Raw genomic sequence first — 6,735 nt, 5'->3', positions numbered from 1 at the left:
GAAAGAACCTCAACCAATTAATTGGATGTGTGAAGGATTTTGTTTCACAGAAATGTTTCTGATAATTACTGATATCTTTTTGGAGATACGATTTTTCATTCAATCCCGTTGATCTATTTTGTATTTTATTTGCTTTCAGCACATTTCCCAGTTCCCCCCAGTGTGTACAATTTCTAGAATGTACTAAGTTCTTTTTTCAATCTCATTCTCTTCATCTTTTGGGGTGTTCAAATATCAAAAATGTCTTATTTTCTACTTCCTTCTCCGACTACGCTACCAAAATCCGTTGGCATATAAAAATCTAATAATTTTTCTTTTATGTACATTTAGTTCTCCTTATATTATTTCTACCTATCAGCAGAAAGTAAATTATGAACATCATTACATTCCCCACAGGAAGTGAATTATGATCTTAATGAATCCCTGTGGAGGAGTGTGTGTGTGTGTGTGTGTGTGTGTGTGTGTGTGTGTGTGTGTGTGTGTGTGTGTGTGTGTGTGTGTGTGTGTGTGTGTGTGTGTGTGTGTGTGTGTGTGTGTGTTTTACTGACATTCAAGACTAAATCATTACCAAGATAAGTGTGCATGGAGACGGAAGTAGACCATTTACTCTCACTGTGCGCAAAAATTCACAGAGTTGCTCCTCAAAATTTGGATAAACACATTCATGATCAATGGGGGCCGATTCTGGAGTGGTAGGGTGCGTGTGTGTGTGTGTGTGTCCACTTGAGTGTGTTTCATGTTTCTGAAGTGCTTGTGGGTTTGCATGTATGAATGCGTTTATATATTTAAATGTATTTGTCAGTTTATGTCATTTTGGCTGCGTACGTACACACACACACACACACACACACACACACACACACACACACACACACACACACACACACACACGGCTGTATGAATCTAGGGGGTGTATGTGTTTATGTGTGGGTGGGTGTGTGTGTGTATGTCTGTATGCGTGTGTACGTGCTCGTCTCTGTGTCTGTGTGTGTGTACGTGTGCACGTCTGTTAAACAAACAAACCAGTACAGACCAGTGTCTCCACTGTCGTTGCCACCAGCTCATCTGTTCCCTCGCTCATGAAATCCTCCAGGGTGGAAAATCACTACTGAGCCGAGTGGTGAAACCAGCATGTGATTACCTCTCCTCTATCTCTCTGGCTCTATCGTTCTGTGTGTCGCTGCAGACCACAGAGAGAGGCTCCAGGAGAGCGTCCACAACTGTTTGGCACGTTTCCTGAGCTAATCTGAGTGTGGTTCTCAATTCTAAAAAATCTAAAAAGCAAAACTTAAAATTAAAAGACTGCAGATTTATGCATTAATTCACAGTCGATCTGTAGATCTCAGCGATAGTAACGATATATATACATGAAATGATAACAGTTTGATTATGATTGCCAAGGTTTGAAGAACGCCAGTGAAAACGTTTGCTGATCACAAACACCTTCTCCAGCGGGGGGGTTCATTGGGCAGTTTATTGAGGCTCTTCCTTGTTCAGCTAGCAGCCATTAAGGTGGGACGGGGAAACCTTCTAGAAACTTTGGGAAACCATGACAATGGAATTTAAATGCATTCCCAATGCTTCCTAGTCGAGGAACTGGAATGCAGAACACAATTATAGATGTTAAGCAACGGTATGATTTATGATTTAGTCGCTCTCTCAAAAGTAAAATCAGGACAATTAGAAAGTAATTTGTCCTAGTCGCTGAGTCATCATAAAGCGCTAATTCCTAATTAACATCTCGTTACGAGTGTTAGCAGGTGGGTCTGAATGCTGCTCACGCACACACTTCGTCTCACTAAATGTCATTCTGCTCCTTAATTAAAACCAAATGAGCTTTAAGTTTGGTCTGGTGAATATATAAAGCAGAGACAGGGAAAGTTGTTTCAAACAAGTTAGGAATGTGATCACAATTTTTTTTATCAGAATGACGTTTTTTTCCACAGCAAGTGATGCATAGCTCAGTTCAAGGTAAAAAATGTATCACATTCCCCCAATTTCATTACAGAAGGAAGTGGCAAACAGTGAACTATGAAATCAAAGAACACACAAAGACCCACAGGGGACACTGTCTGACGGACAGGTTCCCAGAGTCCCTCCTAGCAACACCTAGCGACCAGAGCACAGCAGGGAATTCTGCAGGTCAGACCGGAGTGAAACCTCTCAGGATGGAATTCCTAACGGAGCGTCGGACACACACACACACACACACACACACACACACACACACACACACACACACACACACACACACACACACACACACACACACACACACACACACACACACACACACACACACACACACACACACACACTTTCCTGCTGTTTTCCCCCTCATTGCTGCAGATTTCATCATGTTTGAGATTCACACACCTCTGCTGTAATATGGCAAGAAAGTGACAATGTATCGAGTTGCAATTTTAGTTCATCCATACTGTACATGTACAGTATGCTTTATTATATGCACACCATATGATCACAAAAACTAGTTGGTTTATATATATATATATATATATATATATTAGGGCTGTCAAGCGATTAAAATATTTAATCACGATTAATCGCATTAATGCCATAGTTAACTCACAATTAATCGCGATTAATCATATATTTTTTTTCTATGCTAAATATCCCTTGAATTCTTTGTCCCATTAATTTTTCTCATTTTAATGCTCTTATAAACATGGAGAAGTGCATCGGCTTGCCTTGTGCAAATGTTGGAAACATTGGCATATACTGATCAAAACAGGACGGTACAAAAAAAAAGCCTATAATGCAATTAAACGATGAACATACAAAGATATGCCTTGAACATAGCAGTCAGGCTACTGCTTCTTTGTTTTGAGCCCAATTTATTTATTTTTTTACTTAAAAAAATCATAATTTGCGTTAACGTGCGTTAAAAAAATTAACGCCGTTAAAATTGGTTTGCGTTAACGCCGTTAATAACGCGTTTAACTGACAGCTCTAATATATATATATATATATATATATATATATATATATATATATATATATCTGTAGATATCTTGTATATTTTGTAGGATTTTATCCACCACAGAAGTCATCACGTTTGACGGCTAGCGGTGTGATTTGTGTTCAATCAGCTGAGAATATGATTTGACGTATGATTTAATGGACTCCCACCCCCCAGGAAGTCTCAGCTTATTTAGGAATCAAAACGACACAAGTAGACCTCTGCACACCAGTCACGTGCTCACGTTTCCCCCCCCCGGCTCGCTCTCTCAGCCAATCAGAAACACGCCACCCCCCTGGCTGTTTCAGTGCTTCCTAGCGCTTCATTATAACCTAATGATATCAAAGCTGATTAATTATCTCCCCGAGTGTTCTTCCTCGTCAGTACCAAAACGCAGACCGGTGAACTAACCAGTCTGTGAGCGAAATCCGACGACATCTGCTCACGTTCACGGACACAATTCAATAATCATGCGTTTGCAAATATCGTCCGGCCTCCCCTGGGGTTCTGTTGACACTTTCTCTTTTAACCGCCGTCCGTCCGCCAATCAGCTCCGCGGCCCCACGTCCCCACGGCGACCGGCGACCGTTCCTACATATGCATGAGCCCGGCTTTAGACACTCTGGGGCCGCGGGGGGGGGGGGGGGTGGAGGACATGTTTGTACGAGCAGATTGCTTCCCGCTCCGCGCTCCCGCGCAGAGTGACGCGCGCACGGCAGCAGCTGTGCCGAAAGCAGTAGGCCTCCTGCATTTGCATAAAACAATCCCGTTTATTTACACTCAACTGAAGCAATTAAGAAAAGAAAGTCGAGTTTGAGAGTTGGGGGCGCTTAGCGGTCCGGCTGCAAGTGTTTTCGCTGAGGCCACGCAGATGTGGTCCAGAGAGGCAGCTGGGGACGACGGAGGAGTCGGAGAGAGTCGGGAGACGAGCTCGCATCGCGGCGAGGTGAGCGAACACGTGGAGTGATGAGGAGGCAGTCGCTATGGCAACCTGAACTGAACCGAGGCGGCTGGGAGCGGACCGGGAGATTCTGAACCTGACGTTCCGACCCGTGACGACCGATTTTCCCAGAGTCGGCCTTTGTCCGTGCAGGGTACACACGGCCCCCCAGGACCACGTGAGCCTGCCTAGGTCTAGGGGGGCACTCCATGGAGCACCTTATCCTGGCGTCTCCTTTAAAACATGCGCAAAGTAAGACGTTTCCCAAGAATGAGACGCGCTCGTCTGCCAGTCAATGATTGCACCAAATATTAAATCCATGAATATGTTGTTTGTACATGTACGTGTGTTTTTTGATAGTTTATTGGAGTGCGTGTGTTTGTGTGTGTGTTTGTTGATAGTTTATTGGTGCGTGTGTGTGTGTGTGTGTGTGTGTGTGTGTGTGTGTGTGTGTTGATAGTTCATCGGAATGTGTGTGTTTGTTGATAGTTTATTGGAGTGTGTGTGCGTGCGTGCGTGTAAAGATTCCCAGCATTTCGTCGTCAGGAGAGGACATCCTTAGCTTGTTGTTAACTTTGTGTTTCACTTACAAAATGCTGCCTCAGCACTGTGAGTGTGGATTTGTATGTGTGTGTGTGTGTGGGTGCGTGTCTGTGTGCGTTCTCTCATGCAGCTTCTACTTGATTCCCTTGGAAGCAAATTAGTGACCTGAGCACTGACAAAACCCTTCAGGGTGCAGGGAAACGTGAGGCCTCGTGTGTCAGAGCGGGCCTGACGCGATGGTGTGTGCGTGAGACGCATGAGTCTGCAGGACTCAACACACGCAAGTCACCGTCTCCTTCCCTCGCAGAACTAAAATAAAAAAAGACATTTCACACCCTGGCAGTTTTGTGAAACAAAGAATATTTATTTCGCTTTTTGCCAAGTATGAGAGACAGAAGCGAGGGATCAATTTCAATACATCAAGAAATGTGGAAGGGTTGCGACAAAAAAGGGTGAACTACACACGTCACTTTGTTAACATCTCTGTAGGGTGGGTTCACTCCACTCGCACAACAAAGTGGTTTCTGTTATGTTTCCAACGCAGGATTGGAGTAGGAATCACAAACAAGAGCTGGTATTTAAAACAAAGAAACAAATTAATTCGTAGTCGACAGCTCACGGAACGCAACCCTTGACCTCATGTCCCTTTTAACCAAACTATCCACCATCGCTCCAGATTCTGTTCCGTTAAGACATGGGATTGGTTCTGGGACAAGATACAGGAGGGTACTTTACCAACACAGAATCATAATTAAATATACAGTGCAAGAGTGGAAGATGTCATCCAATATTTATTGGACGCTGAATCCCTTCTGGGAAAAGCAATCCCATTTTTAGCCAGATTTCGTTTTTTCGAATATAACTTCTGCAATCTGAGCAGGATTTTAATATTGATTTATTTATGACGGATTCTGTGGATGAATACTACTTTAACAATGAATATTTGACCGTACCCATGAATATGATGTATCCCGCAGTTAGTGTAACTCTAACTCTGAGACCCTATGAGACTACATGTGCCTGGCCTGGTGGCATGAGAGACATCTACTGTACACACACACACACACACACACACACACACACACACACACACACACACACACACACACACACACACACACACACACACACACACACACACACACACACACACACACACACACACACACACACACACACACGCTATCCCACAATGCAACCGGAGTCTGGTAACGAACGAAGAAGAGATGGCTGACCCGACACCACCAGAAAGACGTTGTAGAAAGCGGCGAAAAAAAGAGACATTAAAAAGAGTAAAATAGTAAAGTAAGTAATTAAGTAAAAAGAGACATTTTTAATTTAATAGCAACGATGACAAGACGGAAAACAGGTAACTTATCAAGGTAATTTTGCCGGCATCTGAGGGGAGATACGTCATCTCCAAACATCCGGTGGAGTTTCGGCGATGTTCGGAAGCGTTCTACGCATAGCTGTAGACCGTACTACACAGTCAAGTGTAGTAACGTCAAGTAGTAGACACTGAGCAGAAATAGTATGTACTAAGTATTCGGATTCAGCCAGAGCGTGTGTGATCAAGTACCGCTCCGCTTGTACGGTAGAGCGCGGCTTAGCATCGCAGGGGCCGCAACGCCCGTCTTTGATTCGCAGCAAAACTCTTGCAACACCTTTTAAATATGCATGGTGCGTTCTGCGTCTGGGAGGCAACACCGCCCGGTTTGAAGCAGAACAGAGACCCCCCCCCCTGCCCCTCCCTCATAAACAACCCTCCCCCCCCCCCAACGGGACTCTGGGTGGAACATGAAGGCCGGCCGGATCAGGGGCACCGCCCAGGACAGGTCGGCCCAGGACGGGCCGCTGTCCCTGGGCAGGGTCAGAGCTACAGGGGGGGGTCTGTCTGGGAGTCTGGTGAAAGGCCGCACAACGCAAGATCCCAGCCTCCCTCTGGTAGCTCCTAGCGGTGGGGCGGGGGGCGGCTGGGGGGGCAGCTGGACCCAGGAGGAGGGGAGGGGGGCTCCGTGAGGTCCTCATCACCGAGGTGTTAACGTCCCCTCCATTACAAGCTCACCGGGCCGCGGTTGGTTGGTTTAAAGCCTGCCGCCATGCAGGGAGAGAATAGACTCTCTGGTCAGGTTGCTAGCCTCTTTTGTTGCACCTTACATCAGTGTCCTGTTACCGTGTTATAACGCATGCAAGTACTGTGTAATGACACTTTAAACCCGTTATTACTGTGTGACACACACACAGACAGCAGGTACTGTGCAATAACACGTGG

Source organism: Gadus macrocephalus, chromosome 4 (assembly GCF_031168955.1).
Source record: "Gadus macrocephalus chromosome 4, ASM3116895v1".
NCBI classification, from domain to species: Eukaryota; Metazoa; Chordata; class Actinopteri; order Gadiformes; family Gadidae; genus Gadus; species Gadus macrocephalus.
Note: the sequence above shows the minus strand (reverse complement) of the source record.